Below are 13,372 nucleotides of genomic sequence, written 5' to 3' on the forward strand. Positions count from 1 at the left end.
ATGCAGATGTGATCCCTGGAGAAGATATAGGCAGCTATGAAGGACCTTAAAGAGCAAAACTCATCATCCATTGCAAACAACCTGGTCAGGATGAAGGGTTGTATCTTAATGAGCCTCTCTGTTCTCAATGTAGAGAAAATGGACCAAACCAGGCCTGTGTGGAGAGCTGTTCCTGGGTGCCTATGGTTGATTCACCATTCTAACTTGTGAAAGTGTCACAGGAAGTAGGGGCAGCCTCTATCTCATGGGACCCTTGGAAGCAACTGTTAGGACAAAGTGATTGCCAAGGCAGTGTCCTCATTCACTACCTGAAGTAAGTGATCTCACCTCTCTTCCTTGGTGATGGAACTCTCTGAACTTGTGTGCAGAAGCCAGGCAACCAGAGCCAGTCCCAGTCCCAGTCCCATTGAGGTCACTTGTTTGGATTTACCAAGGACAGAATCAGTGTTTCCTGGAACCTACTGATGTGAGGATGGCCAAATGCCAGGAGAGCTTTGTAGAGGGGCCTTTCCTAAGAAAAAGGTACTTTCCCATTTCTGGCTCCTGACAACGTCACAGATTTGGCCAAGGAGACCATATCTGAGACAGGACAGGCCATTTGGGGGTACATAGTATGGCCTACCAGTCAGACGACACTCAGGATAGTCACAGAATTACTTGGGGGAAGGAGGTGTCTTTGTGGGTGTGGGAGTGAGTTTGTGGTTTTTTCTCATGTTCTGAGAATAAGTAGGAAAGGCAGTTTGTTGGGTTTGGAGTGGACTGTGTCTAGTAATTCCTTTGACAATGTGAGTGTTTCTATGTCTGTGTAACTCTCTGTGTCCGTGGTTGTATTCATTAGAAAAGAGAATTCATCTATGGATGTGTCCTGTCTAGTAGAAAGAATTCCAGCATTTATCCTGCCTAATTTATGAAAGGACTGTGACTTGCCTTATCAATGGGCAACACGTACTATCTTCCTAAGTTCCTGTTTTCTTTCTGAATCTGGCCACTCTCCAGAGTAGGCTCAAGGTTTTTTGTCCAAGTTATGTACCACCTCCAACCTCTGTGACATGGCCATGTATTCTATAGCTGAAAGGAAAGGGAGCATCTCAGAAAACTCAGATATCAGTGTGACAAGGAAAGTCTCAGTGGAGAAAACCGGCTTTGGGCCTTTTGCTTCCCTATTCCTTTGTTGCCCTGAATGTCAGGAAGGTCTTTGCCTCAGGCCACCCCTTTGTGAATCCTGAAGAAAACAGTTTTCAAATGGAAATGAATGGGCATCACCTGTGGCTGTTTGCTAAAATGCTTTGAGAGATATGGGTGTGAATCAGCCTCTTGGCCGTGTGTGAGGCTGTGTCTTAGATATTCAGCGCCTAATGGATCTTAAGAAAGATCCCATGTGTTCATCCAAAACCAAAATGTCTAAAAAATCAGTCATTGTAGATGAAGTTTATTGCCTTTCTCTGTTAGGTTCCTGAACTCCAACAAGTGAATTTTTGGATCCTTTGAATTAATCGAGTTCTTCAAAGCCCTGCAGAGGCTAGCCCATATGTGCTTGGGTTTTCTAATGAATCCAAATCACATAAAGAATCTATACATGACAGTCAGTAGGCCTCAAATTGGAGAAGCAGAGCAGTATTAGTGGCAGGCCTATTAAATCACTCCTTGTTTACAGGAAGGGTGTCCAGGTCACACTGACTTTAGGCAAATGAGGGCAAGGGAGATTATTTCAGACTCTGTCTTGTGCTTTACCCCTCATGGAAACCTCCAGCCAGAGGTAATGATGAGTGTCTATATGGAAGAAGATGAGGGCAATGTGGGAGTGTTTTGGATTTAATTGTGGTCATTTATTTGGCTGTTGGAAGATAAGACTGGGTCCACCTGGGCTTTAACTCGGGTTTGATTCACCTTAGAGACTGAGTTCTGGAACTGACCTCAGAGAAGTATTGACATGAATTGTGTTGGGATTTTAGGAGGCCACGCATTAGACTTGCCCTTGGAAACTGAGATCTAAGCCCAGGGTGGCTTTCCACAAAGCACTGAGAATGTCAGCCAGGATATACCCGGATTTTATTCTGAAAGACTTGGCAGGCATATTTGAGAGTCAAAACACCCATGGACCTCACATTGTAGACCTCAATGGGCCTGGCCTCATGTGACCTTTAGGCCACTCTTTGGGAATCATTGCCTGTGAGAGTTCTCCAGATCTTTCATTGAAATGAGCTTCCACAACATTTAATCGTTCATGAATGAATTGAAACCCACTGTGGCTCCAAATTCCTCTTTGAAAAATGGCTAGATAAATACCATGAAATTTTTTAAATTCCCATGACCAGGTGGCACTGGAGAACAGTTAGATCTCCTGATGCTCATCATGAGTGTACCAGACTGGGCCTTGATTTACTCGGTTTCATGAAGATGGCATAGAACAGAGATGCCAGTAAGTTTGAACCTTCTGAGTAGTGCGCCTTGAGCAGTTGTGGGCAGGTGTGTGACAAAACATCTGTGGTGGGGCCATGTGCATCTGCCATTGGCTTCCAAATAGCATGTGATTGACTTGCAGAAGCCAGCAGACCCATTTATGTAAAGGCACCTTGTTATATAGAGAGGTTTCAGGGCAATGTTCAGAATTGGGTTGCAATGGAAAAGGGGGCAATGTAGCAAGCAATGAGTGATAGAAGCCTGGATGGTGCATTCTCCTGCAGACTCTAACCCACCACAAGTGACAGAACTCCCTGCAGCACTGTGTCCCAGTTGAACTCCTTGTATTTTGTAAAGCAAATATCAAACTCACTGTGCAGCAGCAAGAAACACCACGAAAAGTGGAGGATGACCAAATGTCTTCACAGCGACACGGGGAGACACTAAGCCCCCAGTGGCCACAGTTTACCTACAAAGAGAGAATTCAGCACTGCTGCCCCATGTTCATTGGAAAATAAGAAAACATGTCGTCCAGGTCACATAGATGCAGACCCATCTTTGATGGTCTCACTAGAAAGAAAGCTAAAACTTCTGACAACAACTTATATTTCAAGTGCCCAATCTCACATGCAGTTTCTCAAACAGTCTTTAGGCCAGAAGAGCTCCATGTTGGTGTTGTGTTTACCATGTCCCTTGCTTTTGGAAACTCCTCTACCATCTCGACGTTTGTGAACTCCTGAGCATTTTCCGTTCCAGACATGTATTCACAAATTTTCTAACTCTTCTCCTCTAATTGTGTCTTACTTGGAGCGAAGGTAATGTCAAGGCATTGTTCTGGATCAGAGTAGGAAGTTTTGGGTTGCACATATTTGCACACACATTTGATACAATTTCCAATTTTCCATTCAAAATACAGAATCCCTGACACTATCCCATACCCTACTTGACTCTGGCTACTAATCCTAATATGATGGAGAAAAATAAAACAAACAGAATATAAATACAAGCAGTTCAAAGGAGGCATGATGTATATTTGGACTTGCCTTTTGCATGATAAAGTTTATGTGTTATAAATCTAGTCAATTTTTAATTAAATAGTTCTCCATGTGTTTTTAAAGTTCAAAATATGTGTATTACTGTCTCCCTTTCTCTGTAGCCTATTCAACATATGTATTTTTATATGCACATACTGAAAGCTACCTGGTATCACACCTACATTTTTGTGAGGTGGCTTCCTCAGCAAATACAAATTGTGAGAAGAGATCACTCCTCCTAAACGCTTTGGAACTGAATATTCAACCTATGGGTGAGCTTCCTAGTTGAACAAAATTATACATAAATCCATATTCTGTAAAATATATATTTTTGCATTTGTGGATGATATATATTTCATTATGAATTTCGATTGGCATATATTACTACATTTTAAAGTCTGTGTGTGTGTTTTGTGTGTGTGTGTGTGTGTGTATATATATATATATATATATATATATATATATATATATATATATATTCTCCATATTTTTCAAAATATGAAATATTTGTGTCTTATTTAGAGTCCCAAAATTCATTCATGTTCATGTATGTGGATTTATAATAAAATTTTCACAAGATTATTCTCAGAAATATTCATCCACCTGAAGTTCATATTTGTTTCCTAGTACTGAAAACTAACTACAGTGATTGGTGCCTTCAAATCCTAATATTTCTACAGTAACTGAACCAGTTTAACATCAATGCATGTAGAATTCTATTGGACGTGATGTGTATTTTGACGTTCGTTTTTATTCCACACTGGTACATTACTCTTTCTTAAGTTTATGGACATCATAGGACATATATTTCATCAACAATTTCGCAAATTTATAGGCATTTGTTTCACTTTCAATCGCTTCCTGCTTCAGAACACATGTATTCCTCCAGGTTTCTTGACTGGTCTTTTCTTGAGACTTGTTTCCAAACAAATTATTTTCGATTTTCATAATCAATTTGAAGCAAAGTCACACACTTTTCATGATAAACCAAAATCCTCATATTTCCATTAGATGTATAATGGGTTGGAATGAATGATTGTATATTAATATAAGATTTCTTATTTGTTTTCAAATTTATTTCAATCTATTATTTCAAGTTGAAACCAGTTTTATTATTTATTCACAGTATGGTCTATTCATGCATTTCCTCTGTATTCATAGACACAGGGTGCACCTTTTTGTAGCCCCAATACAAATTTATACATCTTCAAAATATTGCTTCCAGAAATGGTGGAAGAAATACTCATGTCACCTGATCTACATATACATTTCATCACAGTAATATTCTAGACACAAAATTCAAAGGTCACACTTATGATTCTACCAAATCCTAAATAGAAAGTGAACATGGATCACTAAAAACATCCATGTCCAGGGTGCCTTATGCTCTCAAATGTCAATCCGATTGGTGACTACATATTTGTTTCTTCCTAAGATTATATGTTCAACCTCAACCCTGTTGAAAATATCTAATCCTATCACTCACTTTATACTTTGCCTGATTTCCTAATGTCTCTATTGATATCTGCATTCCTACATATTTTCCCCACTTCATCGTTGTTAGAGACCCTTCATATGTGCTGTTACTGAAATTCACTCTCTAACCGAAACCCTATTGCTAAATAACTTTTGGTCCAAATCCTATACTCATTGTTCTTCCGATACTTACCGACTATCTTCCTGATCCTACTGACTATCTCTGTTTGAGGGGATGTTCTCTTCTACATTCAATCATCCAAGGTACAAGTTCCTATGCCATTGTATATCAATTTATCTGAGACACCTGTGCAGAACGTAATTCAAGCTAAGTAATCCAATCAAGGACCCAATGACTTTCTGGACTTCAAATCTTACCTGGATTTCTGTTTTCATACTTATATTTCACCTATATATTCTTGTAAGTATTGCAGTTACCCAATACCATTATACATCCCGTAGAATGATTCCTAACCCAAATCGAACTGGTTATTAAGCATAACCATACACTGTTCCCTCAATATAACATTACAGAAGAGCTGGAACAGAGTTGGTCTTACAATGCAGGGATGGAGGGGATCTTCCACCTACTTAGAACCTCAATGGTCCATGCAGAAATTATCCCTGGAAAACATGTAGGCAGGTATGAAGGACCTGAGAGAGCAAAGGTCATCTTCCATGGCAAACAGCCTGGTCAGGATGAAGGGTTGTGTCTGAATCAGCCTCTCTCTTCTTAATGTAGAGAAGATGGACCAAACCAAGCCTGTGTGGAGAGCTGTTCCTGGGTGACTATGGTTGATATACCATTCTAACTTGTAAAAATGTTACAGGAATTGGGGCAGCATCCATCTCATGGGACCCTTGGAAGCAACTGTTAGGGCAAAGTAGTTGCCAAGGCAGTGACCTCATTCAGTTCCTGAAAAAAGTGACCTCACCTCACTTCCTTTGTAGTGGAACTCTCTTAACTTGGGAACCAGGAAGCTAGGCCCCCAGAGCCAGTGCCAGTCCCAGTTGGCACACTTGATTGGATTTACCAAGGACAGAGTCAGTCTTTATTGGTACCAACTGATGTGAGGATGGCCAAATGCCAGGAAAGCTATGAAGACAGGTGTTTCCTGAGAAAGCATCTAGTTGTTCTGGCAAAGACACCAAATCTGAGAAAGTACAGGCCATTTCGGGGGAACATGGTATGGCCCACCAGTCAGAGGAAACTCCGGATAATCAAAGACCTACTTCTGGGAAGGAGGTGCTTTGTGGGTGTGGGTGTGAGTTTGTGGTTTTGTCTCATGTTCTGAGAATAGGTAGGGATGGTGGATTGTTTGTTTTTGAGTGGATTGTTTCTAGAAAGTCGTTTGACATGGCGAGGGTTTCTAAAAGTGTATCCCACTGTGTCCGTGGTTGTTGACATTTGAAAAGAGAATGCATCAATGGAAGTGCCCTGTCTAGTAGAAAGCTACCCAGCATTCATCCTGCGCAATTGATGAATGGACTGCAGCTTGCCTTATCAATGGACAACACCTACTATCTTCCTAAGCTCCAGTTTTCTTCCTGAATTCTGGCCACTCTCCGGAATAGTCTCATGGTTTGGTGTCCAAGATATGCACCGCCTCCAAGCTTTGTTACATGGCCATGTACTGGATAGCTGAAGGCAATGGGAGCATCTCAGAAAACTCAGATATCAGTGTGACCAGTAAAGTCTCAGTGGAGAAACCCTGCTTTGGGCCTTTTGCTAACCTATTGTTCTGTTGCCCTGAATGTCAGGAATTTCTTTGCCTCAGGCAACCCCTTTGTAAAGCCTGAAGAAAACAGTTTTCAAATGAAAATGAATGGGCATCACCTGTGGCTGTTTGCTTAATTGCTTCAAAAGGGATGTGTCTGAATCAGCCCCTTGGCCCTATGTGAGGCTGGGGCTTAGATTCTCGGCACCTGACGGATCTACAGAAAGATCCCATCTCTGAATCCAAAACCAAAATGGCCATAAGAGCAGTCAATGTGGATGAAGTCTCTTGCCTTCCTCTGTAAGTCCTGACCTCTATCAAGTGAGAATAGATATCATTTGGGTCAAATGAGTTTTTCAAAGCCCTGAAGAGGCTAATGCATAGGTGCTTGGATTTTCTCATGACTCCAATTCACACAAAGAATTTATACTCAACAATCAGTAAGAGTCAAAATGGAGAAGCAGAGCAGTATTAAGGGCAGGCCTATTTGATCACTCCTGGTTCACAGGAAGGGTGTCCAGGCCACCCTGACTTTAGGCAATTGAGGGGTAAGTGAGCTTATTTTGGACACTGTCTTGGGCTGCATCCCTCATGAAAACCTGCAGCAAGAGGTTATGATGAGTGTCTCTATGGCAGAAGATGAGGGTCATGTGGGAGTGTTTTGGTTTCAATTGCAGTCATTTTTGTGGCAGTGGAATAGGCCACTAATGAGATTCGCCCTTCTAAACTGAGATCTAGCTCACTCCTTGGGAAAAATTGCCTGTGAGAGTTCTCCAGATCTTTTATTGAAATGAGCTTCCTCACCATTTAATGGTTCCTGAATGAATTGAAACCCACAGTGCTTCCAACTTCATCCTTGAAAAGTGGCTACATAAATACCATGAAATTTTTGCCATTCCAATGACCAGGTGGCACTGGAGAACATTTGATGTCCTTTTGCTCATCATGAGTGTACCAGATAGTGCCTTGATTGTCTGGGTTTCATGAAAATGGTGTAGAACAGAAATGCCAGTAACTTGTAGCCTACTGAATAGTGGTGTGTGTGCAGGTGGTGTGCAGGTGTGTGATAAAACATCTCTTGTGGGGCCATGTGGATCTGCCATTACTTCCAAAGGGCTTGAGACTGACATGGTGCATCCAGCAGAACCTTATATGTCTGAAACCTCTCCATGTAAAGGCATCTTTTTATATGGAGATTTTCAGGGCAATGTTCAGAATCAGGTTGCTATGATCAAGGGGGCAATCTATGTGGGATAGAATCCTGGTTGGTGAATTCTCCTGCAGACCCTGACCCACCATACATGACAGAACTCCCTCCAGCACTGGGTCTCAGTTGAACTCATTTTATTTAGTGAAACAAATACCAAACTCCCAGTGCAGCGGCAAGAAACACCATGAAAAGTGGAGGATGACCAAATGGCTTCACAGTCCACACAGGGAGACACTTAGCCTTCAGTGGCCACAGTTTACCTACAAAGAGTGAATTCAGCACTGCCGCCTCATGTCTTTTGGAAAATAAGAAACCATGTTCTCCAGGTTACATAGATGCAGACACAGCTTTGATGCTTTCACTAGAAATGAAGCTAAAGCTCCTGACAAAAACATATATTTCAAGGATCTTCTAGCTTTCAGAGTCTGTGTTGAAATATCAGCTGTTATCCTGATTGCTTTACCCCTAAATGTAATCTGATTCCTTTCAATTGTAGCTTTTAAAATTCTCTCTTTATTCTGTACGTTGGGTATCTTCATTATAATGCGTCTAGGTGTGGATCTCTTATGATTTTGCACATTCGGCGTCCTGTTGGCTTCTAGGACTTGGGAGTCTGTCTCATTCTTCAAGTCTGGGAAGTTTTCTCGTATTATTTCATTAAATACATTGCTCATTCTTTTGGTTTGGACCTCTATACCTTCCTGTATCCCAATGACTCTTAAGTTTGGTCTCTTTATGTTATCCCATATTTCTCGGATGTTCTGTTCATGGTTTCTTAACAGTCTTGCTGAGCTGTCTATGTTCTTTTCAAGTTGAAATACTTTGTCTTCATTGTCTGATGTTCTATCTTCTAAGTGTTCTACTCTGATGGTAGTGTTCTCAATTGAGTTTTTAAGTTGTTTTATTGCTTCCTGCATTTCTAGGATTTCTGTTTGTCATTTTTTACAACTTCTATCTCCCTGTATAATTGATCTTTTGCTTCTTGGATTTGTTTGTGTAATTCATTGTCGAAGTGATCTTTCATTGTCTGATTTTGCTGTCTAATGTCTTCCTTGAGACTCCAGATTATCTGAAGCATGTATATCCTGAGTTTTTTATCTGACATTCCATCTGCTGCAGCTATTACCTCTTCTAAAGTTGTGTTGACCTGCATTGCTTGTGGTCCTTTTTTCTTTGTCTTTTCATACGGCTCTCGTTTCTTTCTGCTTGGTGAAACTGTTGTGATTTTGAAATTTTCCCCCTATATATTTATATTGCTCTTGTATATTTGAAAAGTCTTCCTTGCAGGGGCGGGGGGTGGCTGTTGTGTTCTTCCAATTGGGGTGATCTATCTACCATGCTGATGGGCCGCTGGGCCTGTTCTCCTGATCGGTCGCAGGTCTGCCTACCCTGCAGGCGTGGGAAGCGGCTCTGCTAAGCCCCTCCTCTAATTGGTGTGACGTGTGTACCACACCCATGGACCCCTGGGATGTTCTGCCAGTCGGTCTCAGGTCTGCCTACCTTAGAGGCGCAGGCGGCGGCTCTGCTCTGCCCCTACTCCAATTGGGGTGACGTGACTACCACGCCGGCGGGTGGGTGGGCCTGTTCTGCCATCGGTCGCAGGTCTGCCTACCTTACGGGCATGGGCGATGGATCTGCTCTGCCCCTACTCCAAATGGGGTGAAGTGTCTGCCGCGCTGGCAGGCCGCTGGGCCTCTTCTGCTGGTCGGGTGCAGATTTGTCTACCTTGAGGGCGCGGGTGGTGGCTCTGCTCTGCCGCTACTCCAATTGGGGTGTCGTGACTACGAAGCCGGCAGGTTGCTGGGCCTGTTCCGGGCACCATGGGCAAAGACTCTGCTCTGCCCCTACTCCTATTGGGGTTATGTGACTACCATGCCGGTGGGCCACTTGGATTGTACTAGGTGCTGGAGAAGGCTCTGCTCTGCAATTACTCCAATTGAGGTGACGTGACTACCATGCCTGCTGGTCGCTAGGCCTGTTCTGGGCACCTGTGGCGGCTCTGCTCTGCCTCTATTCCAATTGGGGTGACGTGACTACCATGCCTGCTGGTCGCTAGGCCTGTTCTGGGCACCTGTGGCGGCTCTGCTCTGCCTCTATTCCAATTGGGGTGAAGTGAGTATCATGCAGGTGTGTCGCTGGGCCTGTTCCAGGCATGGGCAGCGGCTCTGCTCTGCCCCTCTGGCTTGATGAAAAAGTGAGAGAGACTCGGGTGTTTCTGACTCACTTTCTTTACCAGGAGACCAACTGTTTCTGTCACCGCTGGTATTAATGAAGTTATCTCCTCCGCTGCTTTCTGATGACATCAGATCTCTGCCATGTTGGTATCCCATGCAAAAGGCAGCATTTCGTTCCCTTTGCTGGGTGACCAAAGCAATGGGTGAGTCCTGACTTGCCCTCACAAGCCTCGTCTCAATCCTGTTGCCACTGCCTATGAAGGCTCGGTTGATATTTACCTCCACATTATTCAGCAAGACCCGGACCGGGAAGCAGTTTCCACGGGTTCTTGAGCCCTGGGCCAGATCAGTTCAGGGAGGCCAAATTTGGCCGCTCTGGGCTCAGTGTATGTTCTAATAGGAGCAGGCTCCAAGACGCAGTTTCTGCGGGTTCTTTAGCACTGAGCCTGAGTAATTTGTCTGCGAAGCAAAGGTGAATGGAATCCTGAAATTACCTGTTCTATAGCTGAATGAGCTGCGATCAGTCGAAAACAGGGATGGTGACGTCAGCTCTTCAAGATGGTGGACGCTGGCTTCCTCTGTGGTCTGACTGGTATGGAGAACGGAATTGGACCACATCCATCCCCGTCTCAATCCCAGAATTCAGCACTGAGCACAGTAATTGCATAGCGGGCAGGAGCCCATAGAATCCTCACCACTGTATATTTGCGATGCTATCTCGTCTTTTCCCAGTGCGCGCCACACACTCTAGCTGCAGGGCAATTTGCTGAATAAGCAGCATGACCCTCCGTGCGGAAAAATCACTCGCGTTTGAGCCCCCGTAGCTGATCCTCGTGAGATGGATATATGTCCACTAGGTTTTGGAGCACCCCAAATTTGCTGGAAATTCCTAACAAGATAGGTTTTAGCCGTTCTAAGTCGTCATTTTCCCGCACAGTGACGCGGTACATGGGGGTAATGCACTCCATTCGCCGCCATCATGTGATCCCCCAAAGTTAGTTTTCAGTACAAGGAAAAAAATATGTATTTCAGGTGGAGGAATATTTCTGAGAATAATCTTGTGAAAAGTTGATTATAAATCCACATACATGAATATGAATTAATTTAGGGAGGGTATAAAAAGAAAAATATACTAAATATTTTGAAAAATCTGGAGAGTGAATATATATATATATATATATATATATATATATATATATATATATATATATATACACACACAGACACACACACACACACCCAGACATTAAAAAGTAGCATTATGTATGTGAATTGAAATTCACCATGAAATATATATCATCCACACATCCAAAAATATTCATTTTAATGTACATGGATTCATGTTGTTTAACTAAAAAGCTCACCCATATGTTGAATTTTCAGTTCCAACAGCGTTAAGTAGGAGTGATCTCTTCTCACAATTTGTATCTGCCAAGCCAGCCACCTCACCAAATGTACGACTGATACCAGGTAGAATTCTGTATGTGCTTATAAAAATACATGTGATGAATAGGCTACAGAGAAAGGGAGACAGTTATTCACATATTTGTTAAGTTTGAAAACACATGGAGAACTATTTCAATTAAAATTCGCTAGATTTATAACACCTACAATTTATCATACGAAAGGCAAGTCCAATTATACACCATGCCTCCTGTGAACCTCTTGTATTTGTATTCTGTTTGGGTTATTATTCTCCATCAAATTAGGATAAGAAGTCAAAGTCTAGTAGGGTATGTGTTAGTGTCAGGGATTCAGTATTTCGAATGGAAAATTGGAAAATGTATCCAATGTGTATGCAAATATGTGCTACACAAAAATCTTCCCACTCTCATTCAGAATAATGCCTTGACATTACCTTCGCCCTACATAAGACACAATTAGAGGAGAACATTTAGAAAATCTGTGAATACATATGTGGAATGGAAAATGCTCAGAAGTTCACAAATTTGGAGTTGGTAGAGGAGTTTCCAAAAGTAAGGGACAGGGTAATCACTCCAAAAACATGAAGTTCTGCCAGCCTAACATCTGAAGAAACTGCCTGTGAGGTTGGGCAATGAAATATATGCTGTTGTCAGAAGCATTAGCTTCATATGTAGTGAGACCATCAAATCTGGTTCTGCATCTATGTGACCTGGATGACATGGTTTCTTATTTTCCAATAAACATGAGGCAGCAGTGCTGAATTATCTATTTGTAGGTATACTGTGGCCACTGGATTCTAGGTGTCTCCCCGTGTGGACTCTAAATTCATTTGGTCATCCTCCACTTTCGTGGTGTTTCTTGCTGCTGCACTGGGAGTTTGGTATTTGCTTCATTAAATACAAGGGTTCACCTGGGACACAGTGCTGAAGTGAGTTCTGTCAAGTGTGGTGTGTCGAGTTCTGCAGGAGAATGCACCAACCAGGCTTCTATCCCACATAACTTGCCCTATTGACCATAGCATGCTGATTCTGAACATTGACCTGAAACCTCTCCATATAACAATATGCTTTTACATATAAGGTTCTACTGACTGCAAAATGTCAGTCACAATCTATTTGGAAGCCAATGGCAGATCCACATGCCCCCACCACAGATGTTTTATCACACACCTGCCAACCACTGCTCTAGAACAACTACTCAGCAAGATCCAACTTACTGGAATCTCTGTTCTACACCATTTTCGTAAAACCCAGTCAATCAAGGCACTGTCCTGTATACTCATGATCAGCAAGAGGACATCCAAATGTTCTCCAGTGCTACCCGGTCATGGGAAATTCAAAAATTTCATGATATTGATATAGCCAATTTTCAAGGATGAAGTTGGAGGCACTGTGGATTTCAATTCACTCAGAAACCATTAAATGAAAACTCTGGAGAATTCTTACAGGCAAGGCTTCCAAAAGTGGCCAAAAGTCAGATTAAGCCAGGCCCATTGAGGTCTACAATGTATGGTCCATGTGTGTTTTGACTCTCAAATATGGCTGCCAAGTCTTTAAGAATAATATCATGTGTTATCCTGGCTGAGATTCCCTGTGCTCTGTGGAAAGTCAACTTGGGCCTAGATGTCACTTTCCAAGGACAACTCTCATGCATGGCCATCTAAAATTCCAACACAATTCCTGGCAATAATTCTCTGAGATCAGTAAAAGAACTCAGTCTTTAAGGGGAATCACACCAGAGTGCAAGCCTAGGTGGACCCAGTGATCTCTTCCAACCGCCAGACAAATGTCCACAATTAAAACCAAAACACTCTCACATGGCCCTCATCTTCTTCCATATAGACACTCATTATATCCTCTGGCTGGAGGTTTCCATAAGGGACGCAGCCCACGACAGTGTCCAAAATAAGCTCCTTGCACCGCATTTGCCTAAAGT

Source organism: Callospermophilus lateralis, unplaced genomic scaffold, assembly GCF_048772815.1.
Source record: "Callospermophilus lateralis isolate mCalLat2 unplaced genomic scaffold, mCalLat2.hap1 Scaffold_1100, whole genome shotgun sequence".
In the NCBI taxonomy this organism is placed as follows: domain Eukaryota; kingdom Metazoa; phylum Chordata; class Mammalia; order Rodentia; family Sciuridae; genus Callospermophilus; species Callospermophilus lateralis.